At 38.4% G+C, this 22,418-nt stretch overlaps 1 pseudogene across 1 annotated transcript; it reads right to left on the reverse strand.

Annotated features, from left to right (window-relative positions):
• Positions 1 to 9,326: 9,326 nt before the first annotated feature.
• On the reverse strand, positions 9,327 to 22,335 carry LOC146460150 (uncharacterized; annotated as a pseudogene). Its single transcript, XR_014857689.1, has 2 exons — positions 22,219 to 22,335; positions 9,327 to 13,103 (listed from the first exon to the last, which is right to left on the reverse strand). The product of XR_014857689.1 is annotated as an uncharacterized LOC146460150 (transcript).
• Positions 22,336 to 22,418: the final 83 nt, after the last annotated feature.

Here is a 22,418-nt window from a genome sequence, read left to right on the forward strand (position 1 = left end):
GACGCGCAGCGCGCTTAGCAGCGTTTCTGAAAACAAAATGTTTCATTTGTTTTGATGATCCCGATGCAGGTATTCCTTCTTCGGAGTTACCTTGTTGTAGAAAATACGCACACGAAACTTGCTTGTTATCCTGTTTCAACGCGGCGTACAACCGGACGAGGCTTGATCAGCGAGCAAGTTTCGTCCCAACATGCCCTCATTGCCGCGCACCACTAGTTTTGTATCACCAGGCTGGAATACGGCCACCAGAAATCCCAGGTACTCGCGCATTTGGATTTTCATATATCAATTTTACACCATGTTATAATATCCGTCCAATTTCTGTCGTAGCGGACAAATTCGAAAGCCAATGTCCGCCTACTCGTCCCCCAGGTTTCAGCTGGGCACGGATTCGCGCGGATTGGGAGGCTTCGCGAATCCGCTAACGCGAATGTACATAGTTCATTTTGAGTGTTCTTTTTCTTTCATATTTACCACCACCGAGCGGTATTTCGCAGGAGTGAAAAGCACCTTTTCCCTCCTGTCACATACAAAAGCGGTTATTTATGTTCTGGGTGGGAACACGTCAAGCTACGCATGCTTTCATTTTAATCTTTAAGGATTAAGCCGCAATATTTCAGTAATTACCACGCCAATGTGACACCTTTGTGTTAAACTCTTTGTGTTCAACTCTTTCCTTTCTTTTAAATTTTTTTTTTTTTACGCAACAGGAGTTGCTTGAACTAAGCGTGGGGAAATGTTATACAATAAAAATAGACTCTTTTCAAAGTAAAAGTTTTAAAGTTGTTTTTATTAAATTTGGTCCTTATTCGGATACTTTAATCATTAAACGGTATTTCATTGCTGATAATTACTCTCAAATATTGCGGTTTGAATAACAATAATTTTAGTGTGTAGTTATTCCATTTACTTGTGTTTAATTAAGAGAATTAAGGTGAACCGTGTAATGAAAGTCACCAACAAGAGACACTTCGCCTTCTTAGCTGGACTTCTTGGAACTGTTCAGATTATCCTTAATTGTGCTTTACAAGTGACACAGTTGAAACCGTGTTAGTCATATCTTTCAACGCAATAGTTTGTTGTAAACATAATTTTAGTTATGCTGATCAAAAGTTGTTTTCTCCTGGTACCAATTCAATGTGAAGCAAAGTTTGTTTTGAAGCCTTGTTTTGCAGTGTTTCCTCGGAAACCGTACCAATGAATAGTTACGCCCAAATTGGTTTTTAAAAAGTAACAATAGGTTGTTTATGCCTTGTCAACACACATTTTCTAAGTTTCTACCTTTAGTTATCTTGCTTCCAGGGCATGACTGGAAATAACTTGCTTATTCGTTTTTGGTAGTTTTTGGTGTAATTCCGCCGTGTTTCGGGTTGAATTTGTACCAGTTAACTTTTACCCTTAATGACCCTTAATCCTTAAGTAATTACTACGGAAATACCTATTGTACCAGATCTGTTGTACCAACACGTACTGTACTTTTAATTAAAGCTATACGAGGTTGTAAGCGCGTGGCAAGTTAATTTATGGAAAAGGCGGAACCAAGATTCGGACAAGAAGGTTGTGTTCTATTTTAAGTTTCCGTTGTAAAGTGTTGTTATGTAATTTCATTTAATGTTTGATTTCTCTTGTATTTAGCCAAGAATGTTCATTTGTAAAAAGATGAAAATGTTCCTTGTAATTTTTATATTGATCTCTTCGCTTTGTTTTGTCCAGGTCGTTTGGCGGTGACATTGAAAATTGAAGAAGAAAGTCATTTCGCTCACTGAAAGTTACTCGAAGGAAAATATGTAAATTGTTTTAGTGCGCAAGCGTACTTTCGCTTAAGAACTACTGCGCAAGGCATTACGTTAGCCTAAATTTATGATTGATGAGATTTTGGCAGCTGATTGACAGTTCCCGCCAAATTCCGCTTGGACGATATAAAAGCGATGGGATTAATCTGTTCTTGGCCTTTACATCTTGATCTTGTCAAAAGCAGTTCGTAAGTGTGATCAATAAATAATATCAAGGACTTGAAGACGTGGTTGTACTTATTGAAGCTTGATAACACGTAGAAATAATAGTACAACAGAAGTCAAAATAATTTTTCGAAGTTATGAAGTATTAAGCTTAAGCACTTGTCGAAAATTCGCCCGCAGCGACATTTCCTCTGATGTTTTGGAGCTTAGAAACGTTTTTTTTTAATACTGCACATCAGCAATACATCCTTTTCTAAATACTGCAATTGTTAAGCTTTCGAAAGAGACCAAAATGAAACTATTTGGACACGAATTCGCAGATATGAATTTTCGAGTGCGATAGTTCTGTTTGTTGTGAATTAAGTTTGCGTTCGCGGCAAGGGACGGACACAAAAAGCCCACTCTGCGATTTCTTTTACAATTTCGATTCTACTTCGCTAAGACTGTTTGATCTGTATACTAGAACAGTTAAGTTATTTACTGGGTGATTTCTTTTTACTCGGCGAAAGGAATTGAAGTCAAAATAATACTTCAAAGTTACGAAGTCCCTAAGCGCTTTCGAAAAATTCGCCCGTTGTGACGTTTCCTCTCGTGTTTACAAGGTTAAAAGCAGTTTTCTTTTACACGTGGCATCATTAATGTTGCTTTTTCTATCCAGTACATGTCTTAAGCTTTCGAAAGAGACCAAAATGAAACCATTTGAACACAAATTCGCAGAGATATGAATTTTCGAGTGTGATAATTATGTTTCTTCTGAATTAATTTTGCTTAAGCGAGGCGCAAGACACAAACAACGCGCTCGGCGATTTCATTGGCTGTTATAATTCCGATTGTACTTCGCTAACACTGTTTGATCTGAATACTAGAACAATTTAGTTAATTGCTGGATGCTTTCTTTTTACTCTGCCAAGCGAATTGAAGCCAAAATAATTTTTCAAAGTTATGAAGTCTTTAAGCGCTTTCCAAAAATTCGCCCGCAGCGACATTTCCTCTGATGTTTTGAAGCTTAAAAACGTTTTTTTAAGATATAGCCCATCAGCAATACATCTTTTTGCAAACACTATAAGTGTCTTAAGACCTATAGAAACGAAAGTAAGACGAAAGGATCGAATGAAGGGAAGAAATTGGTTTCACAACATTGGATAATATACAAAGAATCGAAGATTTTCTCACCTTCCTATTGCTTCGGTCAGACTGAGGCACATCGACTGGGGCTCCAACGGCATGAATTGTTGGCCAGACAGTGAATCCCATCTTATCTTTTATTAAATTGGGCCAGGATGGTTTTACTTGGCCAGGTAAATTGTGGACCTGTCTTGTGAAACAGTCCTTCTCAAAATGAGCCGAGCAAATGTGAGAATATTCGGTCGGTTCCCACTTCACACGCTTGAGTTTTGCAAAATCCACCCATCGTTTCTGTCTCTTCAAGGCAACGGGACGATCGTTACCATAATATGGTAGTAAATGGAGACCTTTCCCCTTTTCTAGATTTGCTTCGTTACCACAGCCTCCAACAACACATCGGGAAGGCATATTAGGTCATGTAATTGCAAAACATGAGTAGAAAGACTGGAAAGCGAACGATCCCTCGTCCCCTGCGTGACGTCACAGAGCAGCTCGATCCATTCCCCGCCAAAACACGGCCGCGCAACAAAAATGGCGCGATTTTCAAACCTTCGCTGAAGCACCGAAAATCGAGGATTCAACCAAATCAAAAAATTTTTTCGCTGGAACACTTTAGAAAGAAAGTAGATTTATTTCGTCGAATAAAAAAATCTACTGTTAGGTGCACTTTAATGTACAGGACACAATCCACTGTAGGGAAAAGGTGGTGGCTGTACATTTTACCACAATACCCTGCGAACCAAGCAGCCAACAGCCATTTTTTTTGGGCCAAATTCGTCCCTGTACTAACAACATTGTGTATGCTACGTTTGAAACTTTTAGAACTTTTCTGTGCGTTTTTATGAGCGTCTTTATTATAAGGGTTTTCGTTCGCTAAGAATTATGGGTAAAGGTAACATTCGTCATCATTTTTCGTTGCCGTGGATTACGAGTACTAGTCTAGTCTAGAAATTTGTACAGTATTGGTTATACACAAGTAAATACAGGATATAGGAACTACATATAGTAGTTTTAAAGTTTGTTTCACACTTCAGAATAAGCACTTTTTGCGTTTACCGCTCGTGCTGCGTGCACTGCTTCGATTTCAATTTCTGTTTTTTAAGAAGAGAAGAGAAGAGAAAAAACCTTTAGAACAGGACTAATTCAGACTGAACGCAGTCGCAAATTTGTGACTGCAGTGCCTTCAAGTGATGCGGGCTGTTATTATCGTCGTTATCTCGGTTAAGTTTTTGTTACGTTCTATAGGTTTTGGTCTCATCTCAAGTCAGTGCGCGCAAATTGTCTTTCATATTGCCACACTTTACATATTGCCATCTGATATGGCACTTTTTTAAGGCTACGGACACAAGAAAATTAGAGCATTTAAAGGAAAGAGCACTTAGGGCGGTATGAAGATCTCACGCAGATAGCTATCAACATCTTCTCAAGCGTGCAAGACTACCTACACCTGCTAATAGACGCTTTCAAGATAGAGTCATAGTGATGTACAAAGTTAAGAATGAACTTGCTCCGGCTAGCATAGCAGAACTTTAAGTACATAATAATGATGACACATGTTTCCTTAGAGACTGATTTTATTATCCCGCGGTACAACACGGTGTGTTGCGGAAAACACTCAATACGATTCCTGGGGCCATACATATGGACTAGGTTGATGTTGAATATTAGAGTCACCAAGCCTACAAAGTTTCAAAAGAAATCTGCGGAAGCTTGATTTAAGTGCTATCCTGAACAATAACGATAACTGTTGTAACCTTTGTTCCGCTTGAATTTTATTGATTTTGTAATTGTAAATTTAGAACTGCAAAGATTTATACTTGCATTTTAGGATGTATGAATTTTTCAATGGTTGCGAATTTTAACGTAGTGTTAGCATGATTGTACATACATGTAGTTTTATCTATTATTTGATTCGTTTTGATTTGTGTCCGCAATGAGTCCACAGGACTAAATGGTTTGACACTTCAATAAAGTTATCATTATTATTATTTGTTGCTTGGGCGTATCCGCAATGGAGGACAGTGGGCTAAGAGTGGTGATTGTTCCTAGCTGAATGAAGAATGGAGAAATCGCCCCGCCCACACGTTACCTTGAGGGGCCTGTTTGCAGCCAATCTAGGGCTTCACATTTTACTGTAGATACAAACGAGAAAATGGGCCCTTTGCAGCTAACGGTCACATGGTACAAAAAAACACCTTGCTGGGTGGCAAGCTGCGCACTGGGACATCCAAAACAAAGCGACTTCATCCAGTCAAATTTGAATTTTTCTTTGTATTGGATGTCCCGGTGCGTAGCTGCCATCCAGCAAGGTTTGTTTTGTACCATGTGACCGTTAGCTGCAAATGGGTCATTTAACCGCAACAAGTCGAGCAACTATTATTAATCTTTAACACACGCAAGGCCTGCGGCCATGACGCTGTAACACCTCGGCGTAGTAGTCAGTTGTGATATCTGCACCACTAGCTGTGATAATGAATAAATCGAACAAACAATGTAAATATCCAGTGCGCTGGAACTAGAAATGCGTCAGTTAGCACGCCTCTTTTCAAAAAAAAAAAAAAGGTGATAAATTGGGCAAAAATAGCAATCGGACAGAAACTCTGTAACTGGCACTTAATTAGGTTTTGACGTAAGCAACCATCCCCATCCAAAACCCCCCTCTTTTTCCCAGTCAGAGCCCTATAGTTGGAACCTTTCGTAAACACCTACCCCTCATAATAGCCTGCGAACGCAGGCGTACTCCCGGCTGTCGCTTCTCTCCGCTGAAAACTAATTATTTTTCGGCAGAGAGAAGCGACAGCCAGAAATATGTCTTCGTTCGCAGGTTAAACTCATAAGTGACCGCGACCACTAGATTTGACGGTATAATTTTTCATTGTTTTTACCTCTTGTAAGCGACCACTTGACACATGGTCTGATGTTCGTGTTCGCTGTATGTATTAGTACTACGCTACTCAGAGTTTACAAGGAACTTGTAGTGACAACCTATACTGTACCCGTATTGTAGCTGGGAAAATGTATGCAATAAATTCTCTTCGAACTACGTAGATGTGTCAGACCTGTTCGGGTTGTCGCTTGCGGGAGGTTCGCCTGTATTATCTAACTTCATATCCGCATTAGCCTGCGAACGCAGACGTATTTCCGGCTGTCGCTTCTATTATTTTTCGGCGGAGAGAGGCGACAGCCGGAAATACGTCTGCGTTCGCAGGCTTTATCCGCGTACACACGGCATTACAACTGCGAGACTTCTGGGTCACTTCTTGATCAAACTGACTCAGGATTGGAGTGCAGTCTTGTCAATAAAGAAATTGTTGCTATAACATCAATGACCTTTTTAAACGCTTTTGATAAGATACCATACGCACTTTAACTAGCTAAGGGAGTGTTCATTATTTATGGGGAGGGGGGGGGGGGGGCTGGCAAATGGGAGGGGGGGGGGCAAGCAAAGTTTACTCCCCTATTTAGGGGGGGGTCAGAAAGGTTTTGCTCTGGATCTGGGGAAGAGGGGGGGGGGGGGGACAAAAAAGTTTGAAGGTTGATATCATTAGTTTTGGGTTTTTTTTAATTCTTCCAGAACCGCATGACATTTAATGTACTTATACCACAGTAAATCAAACCATAATCTCACACCAATAGTTTACACAGCAAATGGGTTCCATTCAATGGATTTTCTAGTTAGATATGTTTGGATTTCACTGGCTGCACCAACAGATAGGCCGCCCTCAGAAATAAGTTGATCTAGGCCTTTCACTAGAACGGTTGGGTGAAGGCTGTCAGTGTTTTGCAGGCAGATCATGTCATCTGACAGTGGCAATATAACTTCTTCTGCACTTTGCCCAGTCAAGGACTCCACAACTGCAGCATGGCACAGTCTTTTTCTCTTTTCTTTCCTCTGTTTTGCCTTTCTCTTGGCCTCTTTCCGCCTCCTACTCACTCCACTTTTTTTTAGTGTTTGCCAGTTGCACAAACACCCTCTTTAGCTGCCTTGTGGTATTTTCCAGACTAGTGATTACACTCTGTATCACTTCAACCTGTACATTAACATACGTAATAGTTTCTTCTACTGCTAGTGGAGCAAGCAGAAAGCAGGCGAGTAAAGCACTAAGTGGAGGATGAGAGTATGGTCTGATAATAAATGCATCATGGGGGGGGGGGGTCAAAAACGTTTACATGTTCTAGCTGGGGGGGGGGGGGGCAAAAAAAGTTATCCTCCATCATTGAGGGGGGTACAAAAAGTTCCAAGCGTTCCGTTTCCCCATTTGCCAGCCCCCCTTCCCCATAAATAATGAACACTCCCTAAGTGAAAGGCATATAGTGTGAACAATGCGGCAATAGGCCTTATCAGGGTTTCCGACGCCATTTTGACGAGTAGGCAAACATGGGCAAACAGGCTTGAAATAACAGTGTTTGTATGGAAATCCGATGCCAAATTATTTTCATAGAACATCGCTTCTGAAAAATTCATGAATTGGAAACTTTTGGCACCAAGAAAAGGATTGTAAGAAAAAATTGGAGAGATGTAGCTACGCCAGAAAGCGTCCAGTCGTGTTTTAAACTTTCCATACATTTCCCTGTATATTTTACCGGCGAACTATTTTTAGTAGCAGTTCACGGTTGGTTCGTTCAAAACACGACTGGATGCTTTCTGGCACTGCTACATTCCTCCAAGTTTTTTCTCAAAATCGTTTTCTTAGAGCCAAAAGTTTCCAATTCATGAATTTTTCAGAAGCGATGTTCTATGAAAATTATTTGACATCGGATTTCCATACAAACACTGTCATTTCAAGCCTGTTTGCCTACTCTTCAAAATGGCGTCGAAAAGGCCTATAGCTGTGCGCTTCTTCCAAATTATTTATAAAAGTGCATGATGCCATGTGTGAAGATAGGTAGCACGTTCTTAGAATGGCAGGTGAAGCGAGGAGTACCGTAAGGCGGAGGAATATCGCTGACACTCCGGATATTCCACCGGATTGAGCGGGGTATTTTTTTTGTTTTTTAGACACATTGATAACAAAGCACAGTTTTATTTTAGAAAGGCTGGAGACTATCTTTATTTTGCCATTTTCTCTCCGATACATCTGTTGGCATCGTTCCTAGGGTCGTCTCTGTTCCTCCGATCTCGAGGGAGGAAGAGAGGGGACCCTGAGAACGAGGTTGATCTCAAAACGGCCAGAGTACTGCGGCTACAATCACGTGAGTGTCATGGCAACCATTGCGTAATAGCGAAAATACCCTTTAAAGGGAACCTCTACTCCGACAACAAATTGACTGTAAATTGTTGGAAATCGTGTCTAAATTGTAAATTTTAGTTTAAAAAGTAGAAATAACATTCTAGTGTACTAAAAATTACATATGAATATCGCCTATTTTCGCTTTTAAATATCCTAAGCGCTGCCATTTCGGATTTTTTGACGTCCTACGGTTGTCGCTATTGTTATTCAGCAGTTCTTTTGTGTGAAACAATTGAGCAACCGTATTATGTCATGAAATTCAAGATGGCGGCGCCCGGGAAATTTATAAGGAACAAATAGTCGATAATCCTGTTTTGTCCGACACGAAAATATTACTCCATGTTTCCCAGCGAAATTTGAAATTAGATTGTATTTTCAACAATTTAAGGTTGATTTTTCACCAAAGTGGATAAGAGAAAAACGTTTCCTATTTCAAGGCAAAATTTTGAATGATTTGTGAAGTAATACTCACCTGAACTCCTTTGCGTGATTATTTGTCTTACATTCTTTTTGAAGCGATGCAAGGTGATTCCAAGAAGTTTTAGTTCAGCAGCTTTTCTCTTAAAGAGTGTTTTCACATGACGTCACAACAGCCTTGTTGGTGTCCCAAAACAAAGAAATGGCGGCCATGTTGGTGTCCCAAACTAAACCTCTGAGAATTGAACTCTAATGTTATGCAAATACTTTCTTTTGTTTCAGCAAACCAATATGGCCCGTTCGTCACGTTAAAAAGTAAAAAAAAACCCGCTCTATTCCGGCATTTGACACGATCAGTAATCCATATTTTCAGAGTATTGAAGTTTATCAACCTAATTGATATTCCGCTACCCGACTGCTTGCCTGTTCGTATAAAACATGTCTTGTGTGGTAATTTATCCAATTTATCTCCACTAATCTCTTGCTGTAAATCGTTATCGATCAATTCACTGAATTTGTTTTAAATTTATTACCTGACGAATGTAAGTGATTTGATGATGGATCAGAGAACTAACAACAACCGCCTGAACAACAACAACAACAAATTTTATTTTTATACCACACTGTAATACAGAAGAAATACTAATGTAAACACTACTTATGCAAAAAGCGCTTATTCTGAACTGTGAAGCAAAAAAACATCAGACCAACTATATTATTGAAGTTCCTAAACAACTGTACTCACTTTAATTTGGTATTACAAATACTAGTATAGAAAATCGAACCCAAATTCCTGAATTAGTACCTGTAATTGTGTCCTGTGCATTAAAATGCCTATGAAGTAAAAAGAAAACCCTTATGTAAGTAATATATCAAACACGAGACACAGTGTTTCATCACATATCAAACACCGAGAAGAGAGTTGAAAATACGACGCGTAGCGGAGTATTTTTGACGAACTTCGAGGTTTTTGATATTGTGATGAAACACTGTGACGAGTGTTTGACATAACTTCTCAAACAAACTGATTTTGAAGGAGAAATTAAGGATGCAAAAACGAGGAGTTTTTCATCAGATTTCCAAACACGTCACGGTGCATGATTTCGTTTGTCTTTTGCTTTTGAATTATTAATGAGTTTGAGAAGTTTATTTGAAAGGTTTTTCAAAGTGACAAATAATGGCGGTTTCGTTTCTGAAATATCTTCCCTCACTCCAGAGATATTCAAGTTCTGCAACCAATAAGTGCGCGTTCAGCGGAAAAGAAAGTATGCCTTTACTCTGGCTAACTCCGAATAAACTGTTAAATTTGTAGTTTTGTTTTTTTTAAAGTTTGCAATATTTAACAACAACAATGTGATTTTGTTCCACGGGTTTGTACTTTACTCCACTCCAATGTAAAAAAGAGAAAGAGAAAAAAAAACATCGAACTTGCTAAAGAAGCGAACTCGAGCGAAACATCCTTTAAATCCTTTCACATTATTAAAAGGTGAAATATTTAGGCAGGTGACAAGGTTTGGCTCTACTTCGTCCAGGAACAATCACTCGGATGATATTCTTTAGCATCTTTCATAATTTTTCATCTCACTCTCCAATCCTTTAACAAGAAGTTCCGCTATAAAAAGGCGAGCCTCTCCTTCATTTCACACCTTTGTGGGCGTGAGATGCAAATTAAGACGCCGTTCAGTCGTGGAAAGTTGTTGACTCAAGCATCTTCTAAAAAATATGCCTCAAAATTTTATAATATCATCACAGCAATATAAAATATAAAGTTCTTATTTGTTTAACAAGGGTTTTTCTGAAAACGAAGCCAATAGGCCTTATCATGGTTTTCGACGCCATTTTGACGAGTAGGCAAACAGGCTTAAAATAACAGTGTTTGTATGGAAATCCGATGTCAAATAATTTTCATATAACATCGCTTCTGAAAAATTCATGAATTGGAAACTTTTAGCTCTAGGAAAAGGATTTTAAGAAAAAAAATTGGAGGGATGTGGCTGTGCGAGAAAGCGTCCAGTCGTGTTTTGAACTTTCCATACATTTGTCTGTATAGCGAACCAGCCGTGAACTGCTACTAAAAATAGTTCGCAGGAAAAAATACAGACAAATGTATGGAACGTTTATGATTATGGGGAGTTTCCATAGTCCCGATTAAAGGTGGATTTCCACTGTCGCGTAAATTTTACGTGCGTACAGACGTAAATTTGGCTGGCTTTACATGCGTAAATATAATAAGAGGCGATGTATGAGCCGCGTGCGTAAACGTAAAAAGTTGAACAGCACTCAACTTTTTACGTTTACGCAAGTCGTTCATACGTCGCTTCTTATTTTATTTACGTACGTAAAGCCAGTTAAATTTACGTCTGTACGCACGTAAAATTTACGCGACAGTGGAAATCCACCTCAATACATTTTCGTCAAAGCTACGTGAACAACATTTTAAATTTTCCCCGTGAACATAGACAACTTTTGGACCAAAAATCATTTTAATTTAGGACCATTTGAGTAACTTTTGCATTCATGCGAGTTTTCAATTTTTTTGTTCTCACATGTCTGAAAATTTGCAAAGGAAATCTTATAAGTATCACTCACGATAACACAAATCTTGGATGTTATTGTGTTCCACTCCTTTTTCATTACAGCTGTTGTTGGTGTATTAACAGGATGCCTGTATGAGCGGGTTAATTTCAGAGAAATGTATGGATCTACACACCATACAAGTGTCCAGATCAAGCGGGTGTCTCTAAACCATGGGTCAAGTGATTTTTTTTAACTGAATGCTTCATGTTTTCTCACCGTTGTCACATCACTATTCGAATGTGGCGAATACTTCACAAGCAAATTTTGCATTTTTAAAATTTAATCCTACGGTAATAAAAACCGGCGAGAGAAACATTTTGGTAGAAAGCGAGTTAATAAGCTCTACTTTTGTGATGTATTGTAATTTCCTCTTGTAGTGCATAAATAAAAAAAACTGAAATTTGAAATCTGAATCACTTGTCACATGATTTTCATAGTGTTGAAGAAGAAGCACCTCGCTTCTAAGCTCCTCTTGACAAATCCAACAGATGTGTTTTTCATAGCAGCCCGTCACTATTTTATCTCCAGTACAATTTGCCACATCCTTACAGCATTTTTCTGCATCCTTAGACTTCTTAATTGGCGAGAACACTGTGTGAGCCTTCTTTCGGGTATGGACTTTCCCATGTCTCTTAAGACCTCCTTGACTGAAACACTTGCCAAACTGTTTGCATTCAAAGGCTTCTCTCCAGAATGGACTCTTTCATTTACTCTAGAAACTTCTCCTTGACATACAACTGTAAACAATTGCCATACTCGGGTATTCATAAGGCTTCTCTCCAGTATGGACTATTTCATGCATACTTAAAATTCCTGCTCCACTAAAACACTTGCCACACTGTTTCAGTGCATTCATAAGGCCCCACTCCAGTATGGATTCTTTCATGCCGCCTTAGAACTCCTGACCGACTGAAACACTTTCCACACCGTTTGCATTCATAAGGCTTCTCACCAGTATGGACTCTTTCATGCTTCCTTAGAACTCCTAACCAACTGAAACACTTTCCACACTGTTTGCATTCATAAGGCTTCTCTCCAGTATGGACTCTTTCATGCTTCCTTAGAACTCCTGAGCGACTGAAACACTTTCCACACTGTTTGCATTCGTAAGGCTTCTCTCCAGTATGGACTCTTTCATGCTGCCTTAGAACTCCTAACCGACTGAAACACTTTCCACACTGTTTGCATTCATAAGGCTTCTCTCCAGTATGGACTCTTTCATGTTTCCTTAGAATTTCTGCTCGACTAAAACACTTGTCACAATGTTTGCAATCATAAGGCTTCTCTCCAGTATGGAATCTTTCATGCACCTTTAAATTTCCTGCTTGAGTAAAACACTTACCACACTGTTTGCATTCATAAGGCTTCTCTCCAGTATGGACTCTTTTATGCAACCTTAAATCTCTTGCAAGTTGAAAACACTTGCCACACTGCTTGCATTCGTAAGGCTTCTCTCCAGTATGGGCTCTTTCATGCTTCCTAAAATTTCCAGCGTCGCTAAAACACTTGCCACACTCTTTGCATTCATAAGACTTCTCTCCAGTATGGACTCTTCCATGTCTCCTCAAGTTTGATGCTCGGCTAAAGCACTTCCCACACTCTTTGCACTCATAAGGCTTCTCTCCAGTATGAACTCTTTCATGTCTCCTCAAGTTTCCTGCTTCACTAAAGCACTTGCCACACTGTTTGCATTCATGTTTCCCTCCAACATGGACTCTGTTAAGTGCCTTCAGATTCCCTGCTTGACTCAGATCCATGAATAACGTTGAAACACACTGATTTCCTTTCTTAATCTCTGAAATGAAATAAAAAAAAATCGAATACAGTCAAACCCTGATGAGGACACTGTTTGGGACAAAAATCACTTCAGTTTTATAGAAAATGAATTTGCCTATAGCCCTGAATAAAGCCAAGAAAACGGATCCATATTTTACTGAGGGTGTAGAGATTTATTGAGATGCTGCAAGGAGTATGTAGTTTCAAAAGAAGATGTTAAATTTTTTAACCAATAAATATCAAATATTGCCAATAAACTGTTAATGTGACTTATGACAATTGAATTTTTCATCTATGCTTTCTTTTACTGACACAAATCTGCAGACAATTACTAAATGAAGGACTTCATGGGACCTCTCCAACATACATACCCATGTAATATACTTTTTTGATCCCTTTTTGTCTTTTTTGGCTGAGATTTCCTTGGTTTTTTGTAGGTCACCCTCATTTCCTTGAGGAAACGTTGCCCATGATTATGGGTAAGATGTTCATTTTAATCAAAAAATGAAGAGCAAAGCAGCAGATAAAAAAAAAATTGAGGAAACTTTTCCTGAAGGATTTGAAGGCCACATCCAACGAATCCAGCCACCAGCCAAAAGAAAATTTTCACTAACTAGAATTATCATGTGGCTGGGGGTTTAGACCCCTCCCTCCCCCCCCTATCAGACCCCTTCGTTTTTTTACTACTTGTTTGACACTTAAATTTTTGCATCGACAGGATAGCATATCACTATTCAACTGGTTGATTTTTTTAAAATCATTTTGCCATTAAACTAAATTCCAGGTATATTCAAAAATTAAATTTTGGGGGGGTACCATCTAGTGGTCTGCTCGCCTCTGCTCACAAAACAGTATTGCCCGACCAGTGTTCACAGGAACATGTGCTCTTCTCTGCTTTCTGATAGTGACAACATCTGCACAACCTTTGTTACCAAGCACAAAAGCAGGATGTTTCAAGGGTGCATGATCATGCATCCTTTAAGAGTAGAATTCATGCACACGGTTAGGGGTTGGTTATAAAGTGTAACCATGACTGGGGGAGGTGGGGGGGGGGGGGGGGAACTTGGAGGTGTGGGTGATAAGTAATTTGCCTCAATAAAGTCTCAATAGTGTTTCTGAATCAAAGCTTGGAACCCCCCCCCACCCCCCCTCCTATCAAAAATTCCTGGATCCACCCCTGACTAGTGAGAAGCAGCATTTGCAGAACAGGAAAGTCCAAAAAAAAATTGTTTGTTTCCTTTTTAGGTATTTAAACTAATCGTTTCAATTTGCTTTTGTTAAAAGTAATCTGAAATAACTTTCAGTTTGATATTCACTTTCGTTTCCTGTCCAGTACTCCAGTGCTATGAAGTAAAAAAATATTAATGCCTATTTGACAGGCCTTTCAAAGAGAATAAGAATGGCAGTTTGTTTGTTGAACATTTTCTCTTGTTCCAGAGATATTCAGTGCAAAGATAAATCACAAAAATCAAGGATATCTTGGGTAATATTAGAGTGATGCAAACTCAAACTTGACAACAGTAATGTACCTTAGGTAAAACACAAAATGATGCCTACTGTTCTGTTGCCATGGTAACAATTTTGCTTTCAGGTCATTTGATGCTGTATAGACATTCTCATATTTTGTCTTAATTAGACATCCTTTACTCCCAATGAGCTGGTGAGAATACATAGGGGAATGCAATATGGGCACTTAGTGTGTTTCAAGTGCAGCTGTCTGCCTCTCATTATCTGGTTGGAAATGGAGATATTTGGTTCATAGCAGAAAGGGACTGGGGCTGAGAATTATGCCATGGCAACATCAAAATGGGAATCATTTAATTTCCTACATGGCATACATTACTGGTACCAAGTTTGAGTGGCATCACTCAAATGTTTCCCGAGAAATAATTTTATTGTTACTGGCAGAAAAAGAAAATGGATTGGTTCCTCAAGTAGAAGCAGACAAAATTATTAAGGAATTGAAAAACTTAATACTGTAAGAGAAAATTATTAGCTACAATCCTGGCCAAAAATGCTGTCATGATTTCCAAATGATGGCCAGGATTGCAGGTAAGTTTGGAATGACAAGAAGAATTTCACTTTGCTGACAGGGTCATGTGGAACAACTATGTGACAACAGCCTGACCCAATCTGAGCCAAATTAATCCAGCTGAGATGATTGACACATAGGCTGTCTGAAGCTAATAATTTTCTAACAAGATAACTACCTAGCTAATTGACACTTGAGAAGAAACATGCTGGAATAATTTTGTTGCGACAAGAGCTATTCAGCTCTTGTTATTCATTATACTGTATTATGCAAAAAAATTTCATAGATTTTCCCTGTACCACATCATTAATTTTGTATTCACTATTGTTAATTATTGTTATGTCCCTAAGTAATATCTAATGTAATATTTCAGATTTGTATCCCCATCACTATAATTTCTATAAGTTATAATCAACACTTTTTTCTTATCTGCTTAAAAATTGTATACATCCTTGAACTGACGATGGATACAGTACCCCTCCTCCCGGGATCTAGAGTAATGTTACGCATCACGCATACGTTTATATCCTTGTACGTTTTTCAATGTTTCGCTGTTTATATTATTAAATGAAATTAAGAGGAAAGCATTTGTTATTCACCTTTCATTTGAAGACAGAAACCGCTTCTACATTGATTGTTTTTCTATAGTAAACGTGAGACATCTTTATCTATCTTGGCCAGAGAGGTCATAGACTGATTTAGTTGCCAAATTTTCGGTTTAAAAAAACTAACCTTGAGGCACTTAAAAACACTCCGGTTAGCCTAAAGAGCACTCCAGTTAGCCTAAATAGCACTTAGGTTAGCTTAAATAGCTCCCCGGTTAGCTTAACGGTTAGCAGTTTATGTTGGGGTTGTTCATGCCTCGCATGTTTTGTTCATGCTTTGCACATCTGGCTCGCATATATATTGTAAACACCGCCTCACGGCCCTAAACAAAGAACACGACCAAGAATTTAAAGAATTTGATAACACGACAGAAAATGTAACTCATACAAGCCGAGTACAAAAAACAAGACCGAGAACAATAACTCGTGGCCCGAAGTTTTAACTCTCAGTCCATTGCGACCCCAAAAAGAAAAAAGAATTTGATAATGCTACGGAAACCTTAACTCGGTCCGCCTTACGGCCTGAGTAATTAATTTGCTCTGAATACACCATTCTTAATTGCAAGGATGAGACAATTAAATACATTATAGGAGGGTACAATTTGAACATTTAACAAAGGAATTGAACATGCTATTACAGCTGTACTTTAATTAAATTATGCAAAATCAAGTTATTCAAGTTAAGGTTACCGAAAACCTGCAGAGGTGTCTTGCGTCCAAGCGATGTAGCACGTCCAGTTTAAACTGTCGATACCTAAACCCCTATATCAAATTAAAACTTATAGAGCTGGCTATCAAACTATACCAAGAATTTTGAAATCAACTAAATTGTTGAATTTTTCACTACCTCTAAATGCGAGCGTCTGAATCACCTTTTGAAAGGTACAAGTCAAAGTGAATTTTGTTTTTTGCTAATTCAATTTGCTCCTCAGATTCTGGACCCAAAGCGCTTAAAAAAGGTGTCTGTGTTTTGCCATATTCAATTGCAGTGAAAAGTTAGAGAACATTTTTGAAATAGGATAAAAAAATGTGGAGTGATCATACAAAAATCACTCTCGGAGAAAAATATTTCGAAAGAAAAAATTCACAGACATGCTTTTGTTGTTTATATGTTAAACTACCTACTGTCCAAATTTGAAGGCAAACAAACAAATTCCCTTTGAGTTTTAGCTCTTTAGTGTCTCCCCCAAGGAAAAAAAAAATTGATTCGAGAAAACAGTGCTAAAAATTCGGCAATTCATTTTATTTGAAAATTCTTGGTATAATGTGAAAGCCAGCTCTACAAGCTTTAATTGGACATAAGGGTTTAGGTATCTACAGTTTAAACCGGACGGGCTTCATCGCTTGGACGCGAGACATCTCTAAAGGTATACGATAACCTTACATGTAATTGACTTGTTTTCCTCTTCTTGGACCAAAACCTGTGTGAACTGTTTGATGTAAGCAAGATAGGATCTAATGATTGAGTTAGGAGTTGTGTTGAGTTTAATTTAAGATTGAGTTAATTAATAATAATTACTGATTTACAGTTTAACATTTGTTTTACTTAGAAATGGTAAATAGAGATTAAAGATCCTATTTAAATGGGAAGTAAGAGTGGTGAGTTATTTACCATGCATGTGTCAACCTAAGATTAACATTTCTACCACATGGTGCATAATTTTCAGCTCACAATTTCCCCACCCTTCGATCCCACTATGCATTTTGAAATGATGTCATATTTTGTCACAATATTCCAACAGTGAAGTAGAAAAGCTAAGAAAAGTTAAAACATTTCCTCTTCTCATCCACCAAATAAAGTTGCAAATGATTTTGAGTGCAAAGAAAATGTTCCTTTTCTTTCTACCCAATGCGTAGAACCCCTTAGTTAAACGTCTACTTTTAGAACACGGTATCATTTTGAATGCAAATTAATCCTTTTTATAAAACAGCCAGGGTCAAGCAAGCACTGTGATTGGTCAAACTGAGTTCTGTATAACTCCACAATGCACGAAGCACACGTTTGGTGCGTGCATTATAATTGTACATCTGCACGGAGCACACATCAGATTTTTTGCCTGTGAAAAATCTGAGAAACTCAGAGACAGAATGCGCTGTCACTCCAGTGATTTGCAAAGAACAGTCTCTTGTATTGATGTTTCCAGACTTTTAATTAACTTCAACTTGTCTCTCAACACCTTAAAACTTAAACTTGACTTGGAGTTAACTTCTTGAACTTGCTTAGTTAGGACGTGACAAAAAACTAAAACGGTTTGACTTTTTACTTGATTACCCTGTCGCGTGCCCTGTCGTGATCGTGTCTTGATCGGCGAGAGCACGCGGTATTAAATTACGCGTTATCTCGTGTAAGGAGAAACTTGATGTTGATTCATTAAAATTTGCACTTGTCTGAGGAGTTGTGATTGTTTATATTTTATAAAAGAAATAAAAAAACTTGTTCCTCATGCATTGTTGAGTTATTTTAGCACGCGGGAATTTTACGAACACTCGAGAAGTGTTGGCAAAATACACCCCTTTAACTCACGCAAAAAGATCGAGACACTTCATAACACAGGGTCAACGCAAATTCCAAAATTTTCGTGAAACTAATGTGCATATGTCAATTAGAGAATTTTGCATAAGTTTATTATATTAAATTATATTATATTACATTACATTACATTATAATTCTTGGTTTTGGTTTTCCCTGTGAATTTTAGAGGGGGTCAGGTAGGGAATCAGAAGTGGTCAGCTGATTAGGCATCGGCATTTGGTCAAATGGCAAGCTAAGCACTGGAACATCCAATACAGAGAAAATTCAAATTTGACTGGATGAAGTCGCTTTGTTTCGGATGTCCCAGTGCCTAGCTTGCCATCCAGCAAGGTGTTTTTTGTAACACGTGACCGTTAGCTCCAAAGGGCCCATTTTCTCGTTTGGATGAAGTCGCTTTGTTTGATATTTCAAGTGTGCAAACATGTGTGATTGTATGTATATGACAGCTACACCCCGGATTGCTCGCAATTTTTAGAAAGGGCTAGTGTGACAGTGTTGTGTCTATAATGTATGGGATCTATGGAAATCTTTCTCAAAGTTGTTTTACTCAAATGTTAGAGAGTATAAAAATGTGATAATTTCTTGTTCTTGTTAAAGTTAGTTTGAATGAAAATTCAAGGTTGCTTTATAAGCTCTCGAATAAATATACACATTTTACAGTTAACAGAGCAATAACACATTTATAAAAAGACAAAGAAATTCAATTATCTTATTTGCTACTCAAGGGAGGATGATGTTGCTACTGTGTTTCGGTGGTATCGTAAATGAAGCACTCGCAAATGAAGACCGATGCACGAAGCACCCCAAAACTCGAAAACGAAGCACCCCAGGTCGAAAATGAAGCACTCTAGGTTGAAAATAAAGCACCCTAAAACCCGAAAACGAAGGCATTCTAGGTCAAAATCAAAGCACCCTATTTTCAATCAATTACAGTCACTTCAACAGAGGCGAGAAACCAAATTTATGTTACTTAGATGGATAGATTGTTGTTAAAGAACTAAAAAGCTTTTACAGTAGAAAAACATCAGCAAAAGGTTAAGCTTGACATGCTTCTTTCAGTCAGGGCTGCGGAAATTCGTTTTCAACAACTCGCAGTAGAATAGTTTTGCACAGCACTTTATCTGGTATTGTGTAGTTCCAGAAATATCCATACCCCCACCACGGAGGGAATTTCACATAGGACCCCCCCACCCCCCAGGATTTTCCATTTTCGAGGTATTTTTTTAACCCTCCCACCCCTTCGGAAATTCCTCAAATACAGAATACACCCCCACCCCCCTCTGGAAAAGTTTTATTTCAAAAGAACGCCTCAAAAATCAGTTTGATGTGAACATTTTAGAAATATCAATAACTGCCCACACGAGGAGAAAATATGCGTTATCGAAGAGCGCGCGCGCTGTTCAATTTTACCGGTAGAGTTTGCCAAAAAGCTCTTGATACGATACTGAAATAATTGTTGTGTTTTATATTTACCTGTGGTCATTGACATCAAACTTTACCATTAGCTTCGCTGAAGATTTTAATCTAAATTATTGGAATACGTCCGGCAATGCAAAAATGTGTTTTTATTTAATTTGCATATGCCATGTTTATGTTCCCATGCAAATTTGTAGGAGATCAAAACTGAAAAGGATTATCGCTTTAGTTCTACTCAATCAATAATTCTCATGGTAATCATTCAGTCTAGTTATTTTAGTCAATAGTTTTCCTATTGAATCGGATTTAGCTTGGACAAAATAAGCATTAGCAGAGCAGGGAGACAAAGTGACCTTTCAGATCGTAACTTGAAACCGCAGACGAAATGGAGCCGCAAAACGAAATTAGCAATTGTTCACGTTCTTATGCAAATTTTGTATGAGATCAATAACGCATTAAAAGAATGTTGAATTGGCTCTATTTTGCTGAATTTTGGCATAGAAATTAAGTTAATAGTTTTGGACTTTGAGTTTAAATACTTTGGACAAAATAAGTTTTAACACGGGTCAGTTTTGACAAACTGATTAATTGACCCCGGGAATTCACCTTTGCCCGTAACTTTATACAAAAATAACAAACAAACATTTCAATGTTTTATGTAAAATTGGGGCTTTCACTTTATAGCCATACAAAAGTTTCCCTTAATAACATTGGTACAAATTCAATTGTAGCCAGTGAACAATATTTTTCTACGTAAGAAAGTTTCACAAACAACAGTTTTATAATAACTGAGTCACGCAACGCAGACAAAGATTTCTTGTCTCACTTGGACTACTTCGCTTACAAAGGCTTATTGGAGAAAGGAAACATGTTTTTAACGTAACAAGGGTTTCTTTAAAACTGTTAAACAAAGTTACGTCTTCAAGAAAGATCTACAAAGTTGCTAAGTTGGTAAGTTACAATTTTCAACAATTATGTCTGACACGAACGTGAAGTTGACCCTCTGGAAACTTATCCAACCATTCACCCCTCCTCCCCTCTGGAATTTCCTGAGCCATTGACCCCCCCACCCCTCTGGAATTTCCAATTCCCTCCGTGGTGGGGGTATGGATATTTTCTGGAACCACACATTGTGCTTGTTTCGTTACTAAATTTCGACCCTGAATAAAACAAAACAAAGCCCTAAGTTGGCCTTAAAAATTGAGTGCTTCGTTTTCGAGTTTAAGGGTAATTTGGGTGCTTCGTTTTTGAGTTTTGGAGTGCTTAGTGCTTCAGTTTTTGTTTTAGAGTGCTTCGTGTCCGATACTACCACTGTGTTTCACGATGTTTGTGTGGTATTAGAGAATAATTTTTTGTCAATGTTTTCAGATGTAGCAAATTGACTAAACTCAGCAATGTAGAGAACTAAGGACCTGAAACCGATCAAACTACTGCAGTACATGCCTCAAACAACGCTCAGCTGATCGATGAAACGGTAAACGCTTTGTGTTCGATTTCCGAACGCAGTCGATCACATTTGACTGAAAGAACATTCGATTTGTTTCAAAGCTCACATTATTTTTACCAAAATTATACGCCCTGGGATTCCAGTGCAAATAGCAGATCGTAGAAATGTTTGTAGCCTGTGAGAGGAAATGCCATCTCCAGCTTCTCTACGACAGACGCGTTTTCCGGCTTTTTTTTTTTTACCGGCTCTCGCAGGCTAAAATGTACTTTGCCCTGCTTTAAACATGGCGTGCACATTGACCGCGACACCTTCCATCGATCATCTGTCGGTTAAATTGTTCTTTATTACCCTGCAAGCAGAGGTTTTTTTTAAATCTTGTCACTTCTATTTGCTAGTCTTTTTGTTTTCCAAGCCGACTGTGCGAAATACTAGAGAGGCGAACGATGTCGCTCAGGGGTACACTTTGTTTGTTTCTGTCGATATTCCTTTATTTATTTATTTATTTATTTAGCTTCGCCTAACTAAAATACAAACAGAATGGAAACAAACAACAGAAACAAAAAAAAAAAAATACCAAAGATATAATAATTAGGCAGGGAGACCACTACAGCGTAGCCGATTACAGCGGATCCCTCGTTAATTATTTATATAAAAAAATGCTTAATAACTAATAACTAAAACTACTAATATGTAAGCATAAAACTTGAGAGGAGACAAGGCGGGAGACCAAATTGCTAGAAGCAGCACGTTGGCGGGCATAGGAGAGACCTCGCTGTGTTACACCTAGGACAGATTGTTCTCCAAGTTCTAATGTCGTCAGCGTCGTACAAGTTCAAAGCCTTTTTATAATATTGAAGTAATAAAGTTTTGAGTTATTAACAGCTTTGTAGAAAAAAACCATGTCCAACTATTCATGCCAGTATGAAATGGGTAACAAATTTGTTAATTGAAGGCGGGTCTTATAGGTTACGTCACATCGGAAGGGGAGCTTTGTAGCACGGCGCTGCACGTTTTCAACTCGTTTAAGTAGGCCAATAGACTGTGGAGACCATAACAAAGAACTACATTACGTCCAAATAAACACTGAACAGCTTTTCTTACCATCAATAGAAGAACGTTTGTTTCTTCAATACTCAATCACAAGGTAGACTGTTCACAATCCCCTTTTCTTTTCGCGTACGACTCTAGCGTTTTGATCGCACTCCCGCCATTTTAGTTTGCAACGGCGAGCGCAATCTGGGGAGAGTGCCTAAACTACCGAGGGGGGCCCTAGTGGGGGTACATTTAGTTGTGGAGGAGAT

This window comes from Pavona decussata, unplaced genomic scaffold, assembly GCF_977016875.1.
Source record: "Pavona decussata unplaced genomic scaffold, jaPavDecu1.1 SCAFFOLD_214, whole genome shotgun sequence".
NCBI lineage: Eukaryota > Metazoa > Cnidaria > Anthozoa > Scleractinia > Agariciidae > Pavona > Pavona decussata.